General features: G+C 42.1%; 1 long non-coding RNA gene across 1 annotated transcript; it reads right to left on the bottom strand.

The window, feature by feature from the left end:
* Positions 1-1,439: 1,439 nt before the first annotated feature.
* LOC120025431 lies at positions 1,440-4,850 on the bottom strand. Its single transcript, XR_005473013.1, has 3 exons — positions 4,705-4,850; positions 3,310-3,411; positions 1,440-3,150 (listed from the first exon to the last, which is right to left on the bottom strand). It is a non-coding gene; the product is annotated as an uncharacterized LOC120025431 (long non-coding RNA).
* Between the last annotated feature and the right edge of the window lie 11,723 nt (positions 4,851-16,573).

Raw genomic sequence — 16,573 nt, 5'->3', positions numbered from 1 at the left:
AAGCTTTTTTATTTACTCTGAATTATTTATTTCTTATTTGCTCAAATCTGTTGCTGACCACTAACTTTTGTTGTGATTTTAACATGCAAAATGTTGTATATGAGGAAGAAGTTTAAATAAATAACATGTTTGTTTGTTTTATATAAATGTCTCTCAATCAGTTGTTGCATATTTATTTCAACTGTTATAGTAATTTCTCAGTAGAAATTATATTGTGCAGCCCATGACCTGTTACTATACCTCTGTTTGACCTCTGATCACTTGGCTCTGGTTATTTTTCCGTGAGGACACGGTTCCACTTCACCTCCAATGTGCTTCAGCAGAATATTAGCAGTATCTTAGCATGGAGCTCACGGCTCAGACTCACACTGTGCAGCAGAGCCCACTCCCCTGAGTCTAATCAGCCGTACAGAGAGCACTGTCAGCTTAACCCCCCTCTCAGTCTGCTCTACGTGTGTGTGCGTGAGTGAGTGCATGTGTGCACACTATATCAGAGTGAGAGAGAATAAACATGTTATTCCACTATATTACCCCATTACACATCATCAATCAGTGTTTCACTAGTGAAGGAACTGGGCTAATATCATACAACATGCCACCTTCACTCCACTACTGTTCCCTCCTGGTCTGACTAAATCACTCCTCTCACAACGCCCACATTATGAACATGCAGAGAGAAACAGCTATTAATATGCCAGGGGAGATCTCAGAGAGAATAGTAGTTTACCTGTAGAGAGGATGTGAGGGGGAGGTGAGGAAGGGTCTGAAGATGGATATGATTAGATTGAGGGTAGCAGGAGGTTGTAGATGTGGTGGGTTGTTGATGTAGGCCTGTGTCCTGTGTACTATGCACTAGTGGCACACCATCAATCCCCTTCTGTCTGTTTATAGGTGTCTTATTGCTCTGTGAGTTTCATACAAGCAGTAGATGAGGAGACAATGTGTTAAGCGAGGGGTTATTACTTGACGGTGCAAGAAGAATAGCCAACACTGCTCTGATCTAAATGAAAGAGACCAGTGCAGCTCTTGATAATATCTTTCATACACCGGATCAAATAGACTTCTGAGTCTGTGCTGCCCTCTAGTGGGTGTTACAAGACAGCTCTAGTGGGCACTAAGAATTGACCATGAGAACTAATATGCGACTGGGGATGTTTTAAGGCCTCAGAAATCCCTAAAATGAAAAACTTGACTAGGAGTGATTTTTCAGAACAACAATGAAGATTATTCAATAAATACAAATTATATTTAACAGCAGATATAAAGTTCTTACATATTTATTTTTTTGGAATGGTTCCATCTGGGACGGTATGAGTAGGAGTCTGTTGATAACTCTGCTCTACCGATACATTAAGTTTTCTGTTTGTTTTTGTCACAGAATGGTGTAATAAAACTTTTCCACACAGAAGAGGGAAACATATGACAGGAAAATATTGTGATGACGTTTACATAATTTATTCCCAAAGAAGGCAAACAGTGTGGATTTGATGTGTAACTTTGCACACAAACAACAGTTAATAGAACAGTTCATATCATTTAATTTGATTAGCCCTACCTTCTCATTTAAAACATCCTTTTTGTGTTCAATTAGATTAGAAAAAATATTACATGATACTCATAGTTATATAGCAATACAGAGACTCAAAGAGTGTAAACAAAAAGCTGTAATATACATACATCATGCAAAAATGTATAGAGGAAAGTGGGAATGAGTGGTAAATACTGCCACTGCAGTCCCATCACACTAAATCTATTAGTGACCATAAATGACCCCAATATGACACAGTAACCTAAAAATACATAACACAACATCATTTTGGTCCCACAAAAATAACAAGTTAAAAAAGCTTTATAAGGCATTCATCATTTCTTTATAAGAACTGCATAGATGCTTAAATGATTTAAATCGTCACAGGGTGATATTAAGTCCTGACATCTGGTGCTTTTACAAATATGGCATAAGCGTTTTGAATTGTATTGCATTTGCATGACATTTGATTATGAATGGGACAAATATTGAATGAGACAAATATTGAATGAGACAAATATTTCCCCCCTAAAATAGTTAATTTGAGTACAAAAAAGAGAAAAAGGAAAATGGTTAATGATATACCATAATATAATGGTTTTATGGTTTGTTAATTGAGTATCCTTAAACATTTAATGTAACCTGCCTGACTGATTTTGTTAATCAGTTCCAGAGTTAGTTGTTTAAGCTCTGAACTTTTGTCTGAGCATCTAAGAGGGACAGGCGATGATCCCCAAGAAACGGTTCATCAACCTCACAAGCAGTGAGGTTTTTGATCAGATTCTCTCTATCAACATTTAGGAGCAGGCCTTCTTCTGGCAGGTGGAACGCCAGGGTCACATGGTCCCACGTGTACCATGTATTGTAAACATGACCATCTGTTTCTACTATTTGGTCCATGTCGTTTATGGTTAACCCAACTTTTTGTGTCGCTGACATGGCTTGTGCTCGCCAGACAATGTGTCCTTTTCCTTCCCCCTCTACATCGTTTTCCTTGTAACCACAGACAGCGTCATCACTACCATCACCAAGACATGGGTACTCCTCAAACTCATCCACACTTGGAGAGTGAACAAGCACACAGTACATTATCTCCTGCTGGTAGACAGAGGTTTCATACACTTTCAGGACAGGCTTTTCTCTACCACATATCTGCTCTCTGTACATCTTCAGGAGATCAGACAGGCTGAGAGTGAACCTGAAGTTCCCATAACGCGATGCCTGCTTAAAGGCAGGTGAAGTGGTGAACTGATTCAGGAAGGAACCATTCTCTCTTTGCACCTCTCTCTGCTCTGGTGTTCTGTCTGGGAAGATCTTCTCCAGGTAACGGTCTTCTGTTGCTCTGATATCATCATGCTCGATGGCTAGGCTCCACCACAGGAGACTCCTATCCCCGCCCCTAAATCCATTTGAATCCAAGATTTCATCGATTTTAGATTCATTGGTGACATGGGCCACTTTGGATATGTGAAACTCGGGTTCTTCTGGGTACCGTGGAATGGGATTATGAAGGTACCCATGGTCATTAAGGATCGCCTCATTTTTCAGTGTGGTGATATTCTTATGATTCTCCACTGAAAAAAATCTCTCTTTTATTTCTTCGATTAGTACGCTCCATTTCCCTAAGAAAGAAATAACACATTTATAAAAATTACATTCTGTACTCTCTTCTCTGAGGCTACAAATAAGGCCTCTCTCACACACACATGCGCACTCATACATGCACACACACACTCACTCTTGAATTATATTTTCATTGCTACCATGATACCATGATCTACCTTTTTTTTCAAGTTTGAAGATAGCTGATTGGTGGAGGCGATGGAAGACTTGCTGCCTGGTAGATGTAGATAGCTCTTCTCACTCCACAATGAGTGAATTACCTGTACAGTAGTTAAATCAGACATTCAATAAAAGTATCTGAACAACAGTATGCATCCAAACATCACAGTCATTTTTGTCATTTTTAATCAATCGCTTTTGGTTCTATTTTCACAAGTATGTGGTGAATCCCCAAAACTATAAATACAAAACTGGTAACACATTCAAAACCTTTCCTTGTGCATTAATTTTGTTTGGCCACATCTTTCACCACACAACCATTGATCGAAAATGACTGCTTGTTCAAATCATTTTTAAAATTTAGTATAGTATATGTGTCTCAGCATCTGTAGAAACGCAGTTTGCACTGCGATGCACCACTCGGGAAGTTCCATCCACAAAGTTTTTAATGCTTATTAATTGCCTGGCACGAAGTATCAAAATACTAAAATACTACACAGGACTCTTAAAGAATTTCATTTAAATGTTAATTGTATTTTTTGATCACAGAAACAATGAGGAAAATATGGAGAAAAAATAATCATTATGGAATGTTAATTATATAAAGCAGCCCGTGTAATCATCTGCCAGAGAGTAGCCCCAATCGGCCCGAGCCTCAAGTAATACATTTGGGCCAGATAACTGACACCGGAATCGGCCCGCATCCTAGCCATAAATAATACTGCCAAAGGCGGCCCAGACTCGGGCCACATGACGTCGGCCGAATGTGACTCTCAGCCGGAATCGGCCCAGATCCACTGTGCTAGCTGGGTTTTTCCCTTTTTCTTTGCATTTATACTCCCCAAAAATATTATAGGTGATATTTTAGTCACTCAAAAGGCTGTTTTACATCTGAATGACTGTTCGGGACCTTTAAGGCTATGTGAGAGGTTATAGACCTACAGTCAGTGTCCAGATTTCAGTTTCCATTTAACCCATCAGAACAGTAGGCTGCAGTTCCATTGACGTGCCATAGGCCTATTTAAAGTCCCCATCGTGTGACTGTCGAATTTGTGTAGCTCCTCACAATCATCACACATAACATAGCTGGCACTTCTATCATCCTATTTTACTGCTTCACCAAATCTTTCCCAAACATTACTTTTCTGGCCTTGTTTTCTCTTTATTTTCAACTCTCTATTTCATAGCTTTTCTCTTATTGATTTGAATTTCACCATTGTCTTTTTTTTAAGATATTGTTTTTTCTTTATTCAACCCTCCCACCCTTCATCCATACAATATTTCGTGACCCTAAACCCGCCCGCCCCACTGATATAACCGTGGGTACCGGGTTATGAGTCAAGCCGCTCATCATTACAGTGTGCAGTTTTTACATTACGAAATTGCAAACTTACGTTTCAGCTGAAGATACTTTGTAGAGTTTCAGATTGGTTGCCTTCGGTGGATGGCTCCCCACTACTTTATGGCAGCTCCTTGATGAAAATTGTATGTGTGTAGCTGTATTTATTGAGCCTAATTCCCATAACCACATCCCACTTACAGGAAATCTAGTTTCATTTCTTGAAAACTGAAGATCAGTTTAATATGTAGACTGAACAGCCACTAGTGGTAGCTGTTTAGCTGTCTCTTGGCGGTCCTAACTTGTTTATCATGGTGAGCTGTCTCAGTAGACAGCACTTTACAGTATGTAGTTATCAGGTTCTTACTGAGATATTTAATATGTTAAAATGGACCTTGTTTTCATTGAATCTATTGAAATAAGTAGCAGATGTTTATCAATTGTGATTCATTCTTAGTAGTACCAGAAAGTATCCACAGGTAAAAACAGTGGAAACAGTACTGTAAAATAAGGTGCTATCTTTGTGTTTTTATGGCCGCAACATGTTGGGTGAGTCAACATGCTCATGTGGAACTGCACAAGAAATTCAGTGAAACTAGATCATGAAAATGTGAAAAGATGCTGCCAGGCAATAGATCAGTAACATACCGGCACTCTTTTAGCTGATTGGATGACATCTTTTTCACATTTAACCTATCTTAATAAAAGCAAGGATACAAAATATGTGTTAACCAATCAACATTTAAGTGGGGTATAAATAATGAGAGTGGGGAAAAAGAGCTCCACCACATCAACAGGCAATGTTTGCTTTGACATATAGGCATAAATATTTTTATATAATTGAAAAAGCTCATATATTAATGGGTTATAACCTCATCATGTTTATACATAACTACATCAAATATGAAAGAATAATAAAGATAATTGAAAAACCCAGGCTAGTGGTAATAAATACTTAATAGCATCCATTATAAACACCTCACATGACATATGATGTTCTGAATGACCTCAGCTCTGTCACAAAATGACAAAAGAAAACTGAATGAATGTTTGTTCCAGTTTAACTGGTGTCGGTAGTCTTCTTTTCAGCATTCCTAACCCTGACAGTCATTCTGAAGGCAGGATGCGGGTGACAAAAAATTCCAACTGTTTAAAGTCCTAACTCTTGCTGGATTCCAATAGGAATTACTCATCACTTTTGACTTGCAACATCATATTGTGACTTTCAACCCTGATTTGGCCTGTAAGCCAGGAGTTTTCTAATACCACTGCGTTAGGGAAAAACTAGGCCACCAAAGTTAAGGCTTATGCTATATGTATTGTATTGGCATAGTTTAATTTTAAGGAATATTTATTTGGCTATTCCAATTCAATACATGTTAAAATTTCAAATAAACTTTAGTTAAACTTCAAAAATAATAAACAATTAAAACAATAAATGATCAATCCAACTTAAGTTAATCAAATCAAAAATCAACAAACAATTACCAAAAAACTAAAAAAACAACCAAATGCATTTGTTCAAATAATGTAATAATCATCAGCGTCAATTTGTCAATCAATCGGTCAGTCAGTCATGGTTGGTCTGGTGGAGTGGTTGGTGGAGTGTATGTTTCGCTGTGTTGGGGGTGGGGGGTGGATGAAGATGGCAGTTGTGGCTGGTCGGTGCTTTGTCCAGGGTTGGTGCTGGTGATGGGGCTGGGACCGGGAAAACCTGGGTTGGTGTTGGGGCTGGGTTGGAAATTGTGCTGGTACCAAGGCTGGAAAACCAGCGGTTGGTGCTGGGTCTGGTGCTGGGACTACGGGCCTGGGAGAGAACAGGAACTGGGAACCAAGAGCTGGGAACTGTTGTTGGGCCGGGATCTGTAGAGGGGAAGAAAGACAACCTGAGGAGCAAGCAGAATCACAAGGGAGCCTTAGACCCAGAGGTCAATGGTGGTACTTCCCTGTGGCATGCTCGCTCTAGGGTGAAGGTGTGATCTTTGGTCTCTCCTCTGTGCCTCGTCTGGTGGTCTGGTGCTGGGACTGGTGCTGGAAACTGGGATCTGCATTGGTGCTGGGACTGCATCTGCAGAAGGGAGGAAGGACAACCTGAGGAGAAAGCGCCCACTCAAGGAAGCCCTAGACCCGGAGGTCAATTGTGGCGAAATGCTCTGAATTTACGAACGAACAATCTGACAACGTTCTGGATTTACGATCTCCCAGAGCGCACTCTGGCACTCCAGATTGAATTTACAAACACACCAGAAATCGTAAAATGTCTAGCTAGTAATTTGTTATGCTAGCAAGAGGTTGCATAGTGTCATGACCATCCTGTGAGGATCCAAATAAGTCAGATCAGCTTTGAAATAAATAACTTCAACCAGACCCCTCTCACCCGCAGAGGGGGGGTAGGAGGGAACTGGTGGGGGTTAACACCTTACGCCCTGTAGTAAATCAAGGCGCGAACATTTAGACATCCCTCTTCAAATTCACCCAAGGAATGTGATTTGTTTTTAGAAGATTTTCCCACCGAAACTCTAACACGTTCAAAAGCAACTACTGGAACAATATTTCTAACATAGAATGTGAGGAATGGTCAGAGGTGACATAAAATAACACTAATGTCATTTTGGTTGTTATTTTGTGATGTCAATAAAAATGTTATAAAGGAAATACTGTAACTTGAAAGTATACATACTACATGTACGGAGTTTCCATCCTCTGCATGCTATATGAAAAATTATTAAAAGGTTTTTGCTAAGAGAGGGATCTGGTTTTAGAAACTATAAGAGGAAATTGTTTCTATAACTGTACACAGAAAGTAGTCACCGCCCCCTTGAGTGAGGTCAGAGAGCGTGTCAGCCTGACGGATCCGCCCCTTTTGAACGAACTGTATAAAATGATGGGTTAAGAATGAACATATCAGACCAGAGAGACGTAGAGCTGTAGCTCACATTTAAAGTGGTTTGAACTCTGAATTTCAACACGAGGTAGAGACAATAAAGTCACCTCCCGGACAATCACTGGTACGGCTGATTAGTTGTCCTAAGTAAAGTATCTAGAAAAGCGATTATAAGTGGGACCATTCTACTACTCTTGTTAAACCATTATATTACGCTACTCTCATCACTCCACTGGGAACCATTGACACGGCTGGCTAGCCTATCTTCAAAGAAGTATCTTCCAGAACGAATGGAAGTAGAATAAACTCTGTAGTTCTGTTCAAGTCACCGGATACAGGACGACTGTAGAGGAGAACAACAGTAGAAGACAGGTCAGAACCCCTTTTCAACAATCAGAGCCTTACAATCGTGTCGCGAAAAGGCCCAACACCCTTTCCAAGAAGGCCCTGTCTACAGAGAGAAACAAAGGATATTCACGTAAATCCATTCACGATTCCTTACTCCAAGCGTACAGCGGTTCGTGTGCAAAGTATAAGTAAGAGTAGTTTCTAAATGTACCAACGTTAAGTGTCTGTTTTTTAAATAAATTTAACCTTTATTTAACTAGGCAACTCAGTTAAGAACAAATTCTTATTTACAATGACGGCCTCTGTCCCCCTCTCTCTTTCACCCTCACCATGTCTTTTGTAACAAGCCGCCATATTGTTGTCAGTCCGCTAGGGACCTGTTTCTAATGTGTTAAGTGTGTATGTTTATCCTGTGTTACCATTTATTTAGCTAGTAAATAAATAACTAAACCAATTTGTGTAGTACTGAATCATAAGTAAGGCCTGGATTTTTGCAGATCCAAGGTCACAACTGTTCAGAATGATGATATGATATGAGGTTATGATTAATAAGTTGACTGTTTGTAGATGTGATCGGTAAAGACCTTTAGAGTTTAATTCGGCAGATGGTAACTCTTTAAATAAGCGCTCTCGTGGTGCCCCAGATCATAATGAGTTTTTGTTACATTATAATGAGAATTGTTACATTATTAATTGAATTGGGTAACAATTACACATAGTTTGTTATTTATCTAATTAACAGTCTTCAGATTAATGAAAGTAAAGTCGCAACATAATGTGAGGGCAAAACATGTTCTCACATCTGTAACAACTGGTTACACTTTACAATATCCAACCAATCTCAACTGATTGAATATCGTTGTCTCGTTTGATTTAACAAGGAAGTTAAATTGCCAAACAAACATTTTTACCAGGTTGATCATTCAGATAAGTACCAAATTTATTCGTTACAAACAATGAGACATTTTAAACTTGTCAATATTAACCTAGATACAGCAACGATTTCAGGTTAATTCAAGCTTAATTCCCAGATAACCTATACAGGTATGATTAATCATTAACATTGCTAAATCAATTAAAGTTGCTTTTGCAAGTTCATTGAAGTCTAACTCCCACATTACTGATCCAGTATTGATGATTCATTAACGTCTATAAATTGTTTTAAATCGTTTTTGCAGCTTTAAACAACTCAAAACCCAAACATTACAAAACAAAATAATTATAATAATAATAATGAGCAAGCTATCAGAGGGCGTGCCCCCCCATTCCCCCGCTAATAAGTGAACCCTCACCAAAAGAAAGACTGATCGCTGACCTCTGCAGCGATGCAATCCCAAACTATGCTAAAGGGCTGAGAATGTTAGATCACAATGCCATAAGCGAAAAAAGAAATTGTGCCCTCCAAAACAGACCATAAGGCACAGGCCTTGTAAAGGTTCTCTCCAGTTTAGCGCTGAACTATGGCCACCAGCAGAGATGGACATTGGTCCAGTACCTCAGTGCCCAGCAGAAGCACGAGCAAGAAACGATTGAGATGAAGGGACAGGTGGAGAAAACCAAGAAACAAATGACAAAAGTGAAAAGGAAAAGATACTGCAAGCTGAGGAACTGCGTTTGAAAACGGAACAATTTAAAGAACTGGCAAAAACTTATGACGACGAACATACACAAACTCTTGTACAAAATCGTCTTCTATTTAGCCAAAAATAAATCTGACTAAGTCCACGCAAAACTAAATAAATCTGACGAGCTAGCTAAAAACAGGGGTGCGCAACTTGATACCCTGCAAGCAGTTTTGAATGACACCACTCAAAGCAATAATGTTCTATTCCAAAAACTGCAGACCAAAGACGATTAATGAACACAATGACCAAGTTGGATGAAAAAACAGCAGAACTAATTGAAGTCGCTGATCAAATGAATGATGAGAAAACCCAGGTGAGGAAGGTGGAAAAATGTATCTCTAAGCAAGCAGAGGAAATTTCATCACTGACTCTCGCTCCGCACTCAAGACCTCTCCCTGCAAACCATGACAGATAAGTATGAGGCCTAACGGAGCAAGTGCGACACTCACGTGTCTAAAAGAAATACTCTAATCGCCAAAGTGGACTCTGTGATGCAGCAGAATACCACCCTTAGGTACCGTATGAACTCCAGAAAGGAACTCCAGAAAGGTCATGCGTGACTACTCAAGTTCGCTACAAGAGCTCGGTTCACAAAGGAGTGAAGACGACAGAAGATTTCAGACTTTACCTCTCTCAGTTGTCCCTCAGTCTATTCCTCTTAGCCACTCGGCACAGACTAATATGGTTCCTCCCCGCTACCAAAGCTTGGCTTCTCCTCTTGGCCTTTCGGCCCATCCTTCCCCACAGGATGAAGCAATCCCCCCCACTTGGCACGGAACGTCTTGATAAAATCATCAAAAACGTATGCACCTTTGACCCCGTTCCAGGGAAGCCAAACGACACTGAGACGTTCATAGCAGACACAGAGGACGCCTTAGACGGCTACCTGAATGCTACGGATTTACCTGTTGAAGCGAACGTCGAATAGACACGTGACAAGGTTCATCTGTCTACAACAGCAACACGTGCAAAACGACTACGCGAAACTTGCCACGGCTTTGAAAATAGAATTCAGTGGCTCTGCGACCCGCAAACACGACAGCTCACTGGCTAACACTATCAATCAAGCACAGAACGAACACCCACAAGCATACTATCATAGGCTTCGTTCAGCTTACTTTGGCCTAGGCACTGAAACAGGAATGGAAGAGCTACTACCATTCAAACAAATGTTTCTGTCAAACATGTATCCCGACTTCATTAACTACGTAGGTTTGCCAATCTCAGAACTTAGAGAGCTTGCGAGCACAGCTTTTGAGGCATCGAAAATGAGCCTCTCTAAGAGCCCTGACATCTTGGCTTTCAATATTATATATATAATAACTGGAGCAGTTATATAATAACTGGAGCAATATAATAACTGGAGCACTCACTCCAGTTAGAGGGTGCAGCATCGGGAGCGGTGAGTGATGATGCAAATTAACTGTATCTACCACAAAACCATGACACCAATAACCACAGCGGTAAAAATACCTATAAAGAACATCCCCAACCAAACAGGTACCGCAACGTTTGACCTGGCCGCTATGTTCCTGCACCCAACTCACACAAAGGGTGACAAAAGGTTCAATGACCACCAAAGCATAGACCGATGCTCTCTAGAAGCTCTGCTAAGAGAAGAAACGAGCCCATAGGCTTTGACTATAGTCCCAGATACAAATGTTGCAATGCACAACATAAGCAACATCGCAATAGCCAATTCCACTCAAACTCCGATAGAGGACCAATTGATCACAAAGTACGCCAGTCTGTCTTGACAATTGACACAGATAACACACCACACAGTTGCGGACACCCGCTCCACTTTGTTGGGGAAACAACTCAAACAGGCCATACCTCAAAACAATCTTAGTGGACTGCTTAAACTGTGATGCGCTGATTGACTCAGGCTCGATAATTTCCCTCATATCTCAAACTTTGTTGGACAAACTCAAAAGGGCAGTGGACCCAGCAAAATGTTGGTTAAAAAGTGAACAATGCGACACTAAACTTTGTGGTTTCACTCAGACTACCTCACCGCTCACCAGGCGTCTCCTACTAAAACTGAACTTCCAGAGATTGTCACTTTTCCACCCTGTGTATGTAATTAGCATTGACACCGAGCAGACGCTGATTGTGGTAGAGTTAACAGACCGTTTGGTACCACTAATGGATTGGAAAAACAACTAAGTATTGTCACAAATAACCATGTCACCTCCACTGACACCACTGCCGTCATCAGAGGCTACCTGCAATACATTACACAACGACGAAGGAACGGCGACATCAACAGAGAAACCCCTGGTGAACTTGGTCATGACTCCGCCATTAGTGGTAGATGACAGTGTGACAGGTTTAACTCTAAAGTTGACCGAACATTACGTTTTCCTGTGTGGTTTGGGTGAACCTCCTGCCGACACATACCGCCCTCCACTGATCGGCGGCGTGTGCCTAAACCTCACAATGGTTGAGGATGCATACTGGCAACCTGGTCGGAAAAATCAGCAATCAGTTATGAAATGTTCACCAACATTTCAAAAGCGGCTAACTGCCACCCCTTGTTCCAAAAACGTTCAGATTCCCACTGGGAATGACTCCCCAGACGACACTAACTTGCTTTAGAGGTGTGTGGGCTATCACTCCGCATTGGCTCCAGGGAAGTATCTCACTACCTACTGGTTGTTGCGAACATACCACATACAGTCTATGTGTGAGCGGATATTCTGGTGAGATTGGGTGTTAAACTCGATACCATAAACTAAGTTCTGTGGTATTTGGCACAGCCAGCTCAACACGCCTTTTCTTTTGACCCTGTGCGAATGGCGTCCTGGCAGACTATTCCTGAAGCTGCAAAGTGGAAACTGAGTGCGCCGTGGTGATACCGGCAAGAACCACATGGGTTTCTGTTAGACTAAACCTGGCGCCCAGCTAACGAATGGAAGGCACTGCTGCGTTCTTCCCAACCCTCTCCGTGACTATTTGACTTGGGGCTAACTATCAATGGTAACCCGCTGTTGGAGCTAAACGCTAGATCCACTTACCTCTTGGTGCAGAATCTGACCCAAACGGATGTCACACTCAGCTAGGAACACTGATCGATTACTCATTCCATGATTTCGAATTGGTGGCTCCTGTGATTGGGCCACTTCCTTCCTCCCTAGACCCATGTGGTGATGGAGACGTGCTTTTTACTTGTCCGTCAAAGGCAATCGCAATAACTCCCGTATTACCAGTTGACGACACATCCACGTTCAGACTGGACGTCGACTCAGACCACAACATGTTGACATACTCCATTGTCACGGAGGAAGATACCGGATCTTGTTCTGCGTCTGAAGTGCACACTTATGAGGCAACAGCTGGTGATTCCCCCACAACTGACAAGCCGTCACCAGCTGATAAAGACCTGTATGATATCACTGAACCATATCCTGGTTTCTATTTACAGGTACTACAGCTAATGACGGAGGGAGACGCACTTGTCAATGACACGGAATGACAATAGCTGTGGGACTTGTTTAACAAACACCGGGATATCTGGTCGACAGACTCGATAGATTGTGGTGTTACGGGTATTCATGTGGTGCATATTCCTACGCCACCCGGAGAAGCTCCTACGTTTGTGAGACAATACAAAATTCTGCTTGCAGCGTACGCGGCGGTACGACTCTCTACTAGCGAAACAGATAATAAGGGAATGTAACAGTATGTACAGTGTGCCCGTGTGGCCTGTTTTGAAACCAACAGGAAAATTGAGTCTTACCATTGACTATAGGCAACTCAACAAGTTGGTTCCGTTGTCACGTTGGCCGATGATATAGCTCGACCAAGAATTGCCAAAAGTGGCAAATGCTAAATACTTCTCCACCATAGATGTGGCGAATGGTTTCTGGATAATGAAAGCCGACCCTCGTGACCAACACAAGTTGGCTTTCTCTTTCTCGAACAAGCTCTTCACATTCAATCGCTGACCATTCAAGTATGCAAACTCCCCTGCAGACTTCAACATCTTCCTGCACAAGGCAATGCCGGATGCAGCCACCAGGGGGATGATAATCTATGTTGACAACGTTCTCATGAGGAGTAGACATGGTCACACCACCTCAACGAGATGGATTACGTTCTTACCCAACTATGTGCAGCCGGGCCTAAATTGGCAATCATGAAAGGACAGTAGTGCAGGACCAAAGTAAACTATGTTGGACTTCTGGTGGGTGCTGAGGGCATCCTGCCATAATCTAGCAGAATCCAGGCAGTCAGCAACATCAAAATTCTGACTAACCTTCATGAGCCTTCAACCTTCACCATCTTCTTTGGTGTATGTAAATACTCCTGTCAGTTCATCAAACATGCCAATTTGTCAAAGCCTCAGCAAAACACTCAACCCTGCTGAACATCAATACTCGGACTGCAAAAAAGCGCTGCTGTCGACAGTCTGGGCAGTCAAGTACTTTACCAGTTACGTCGGTGGACAAAAAGTGATCATAGAAACATATCACCAGGCGAGTGACTTTTCTGACGTGCCAATGTCTCAGAGAGGGAGCTGTACACAACAGCAGGATAGTGGCTTGGCTAATGACACTGCAAAGCCATGATGTGGAAGTAAACTACGCAAAAGCGGAAAAACCTGCCTTTGGGTGGGGCTTTGGCGGTGTGTCAAAGCTGTGGTGATGATGACATTTACTTTAAACCGCCCCCTTGTGACGTAGCTCCGCCATTGCCTTCGAACCATCACTACTTCAAAGTGAACGTATGCCTTGGCATGCCGATGGCATTCATTGGTGGCTGTTCTTACTGTCATCTAGACCCCTTGCAAGCTGGTGTAGGATTGGTATGGCACATTGACAATCTGTGCAAACCGCTTCAATTTCATCTAGGCAACAAGACCTGCCCGTATGCAGAAGTTGCTGGCGTACTTATCACCCTGCAAACTGCGGTGAAACACGACTTGTCAGAACATGCAATCTGCACTGACTCAAACTATGCCAGACTCACCTTCTTATGCCACTTGCCATTTTGGAAACAAAAGCACTTGACTACTTCAAGGGGCAAAGAAGTGAAGAACAAAGAGCTCATTCTAGCTTGTGACGACCTAGTAACCAAACATGACATACAGGTGTATTGGAAGAAAGTCGTGGAGACAAACTTGGCAACGACCATGCCGATAGCATGGCGAAATCTGGTGCAATTCACGGCACTCCTTGGGTGTTCGATGCTTGGGACATACTGATCGCTGGTGACCCCATGGTGTCTGTGGTCACGTGTAGCCATGTAGCAACGTGGGAAACGTCTTCGCGCTAACATAACGTGTCGCTAACCCATTCATTCCAGAATGGTGATCTGGTAGCAATGCAACACCAAGATGAGACCCTCGCCACTTTGGTGGCTTTCTTATCTGATCACACAGTGACCGAGCTGGCTTTGGCAGGCTCACAGACTTGTGTTCACTGTACGCAACTAAACAACACCTCGCACTTGTAGATGACCTACTGGTATTTGTTTCGGAAACCGATGCCACACAAAGATGGGTGGTTCCCAAAACACATAGGGGGATAATGATAGCTCATGCCCACGATGAGCCATGCGGAGGCCAAATGGGGGTCAAGGCGACATGCGAAGCATTGCGACAGGTGGAACAAGACGTGGTCAGAACCACACGAGATTGTGTTCAAGCTGTCACCTGTGGCTTATCAAATCAGAATCAGCAAAGGTCGACAAAACATCACATTCAACTAGGTCCAAAGGAACCAAATCAAGTTGTACACTCCCCCCATGGCAATAGAAGGGGGCCAGTCAGTCCCAAATATTGAAGCCTAGCAAATCCGAGGTAATAAATAAAAAAAATATTATAATCATTTTCAAGTACCCTCAGCTGATCCCTTCCAGGAGATCAGTATGTTGCACCTAATCATCTTTTATTTTCTTCCCAGCTACAAGACATACGTTCGTTGTCACTGTTGATATTGTCCTGCGTTGTGCTGTTCGAAATAGGAAAATCAACTAAATTAGTTCTGTGAAAACGTTTTTCTTTAACAAAAAAAATGACTGAAATAAACAATATCTCTAATTATGTGTTTTTGTAGGATGGCGTTCCTTTGGATGATCCTGACACTCTGCACCCTGGTCAAAACCAACCCAGCAGATGTACTCACGAGCGGACCCCATACGGGAATCTCCACGATGATCCAGGACTTCTTATAACCAACTGCAGGGTACACACGCAGAGGGTCTACGCCCGCCTAGATGCAGAGAACGTGTACCGCCAACACATTTTGCCGTCAACGCAGTCAGCCTAGCCACAGTAAAAATAAACATTAGGGAGATTCCTGAAGAGATGTCATTTATCCAGCAACATATGAAATCACAGGCACTCAGGTTGCAGCATGTCTCTCCAGGACACTTTTCTGGTTGTAAACACACATGCTACTCTCCTGAACAAAACCCTCCTGCTGGTAGAAAAACTAGTAGAGGTCATGAACCATGACTATGCCCATGTCCAATTGATTTGATTATTGTTGGAGGATTTTCTCTGTGAAGTTAGCTCTTCTATGGAGCACTTGGCAATGAATAGAATCCCCTCATATCTAGTGCCCCTCTCAATGGTGGACAACATATTAACCTCAGCTACCACAACCACGATAAGGCCATTACAGTGACACCTGGCCTATAGTCTGGGGTCTGCAATTCCAATACACGTTGATGTTATGAATTTTATTCGTAATGAAGTGGGATTTTTACTGACGCTGCCGATTGTTGAACTGGAGAATATCTATAGGTTGAAAACGGTTCTGAACATAGGATTTTGGTGCAACAACACCCATGTGAAAATCACCACACCCCAAGTTATAGCTTATCAGGAACACAATCCAGATTTCTATCTCACCCCTAACCTGTTAATGTGTACTCTAACCAAAGACGTCCACCACCTTTGCCCTAGCAAATCATTCGTCAGGGATAACACTGAGCACCTTTGTGGCCTTAAGCCTATCACCAGCGAAGAACTCTGTAGAGCCAAACTAACAGCAAGAGATGAGGTCACCACCACACAAGTGAAGGTATTAGGGAATCAATGGCTGGTTAACATCCCG

Source organism: Salvelinus namaycush, chromosome 2 (genome assembly GCF_016432855.1).
Source record: "Salvelinus namaycush isolate Seneca chromosome 2, SaNama_1.0, whole genome shotgun sequence".
Taxonomy (NCBI): Eukaryota; Metazoa; Chordata; class Actinopteri; order Salmoniformes; family Salmonidae; genus Salvelinus; species Salvelinus namaycush.
Note: the sequence above shows the minus strand (reverse complement) of the source record. Positions and strands in the feature narration are given on the sequence as shown.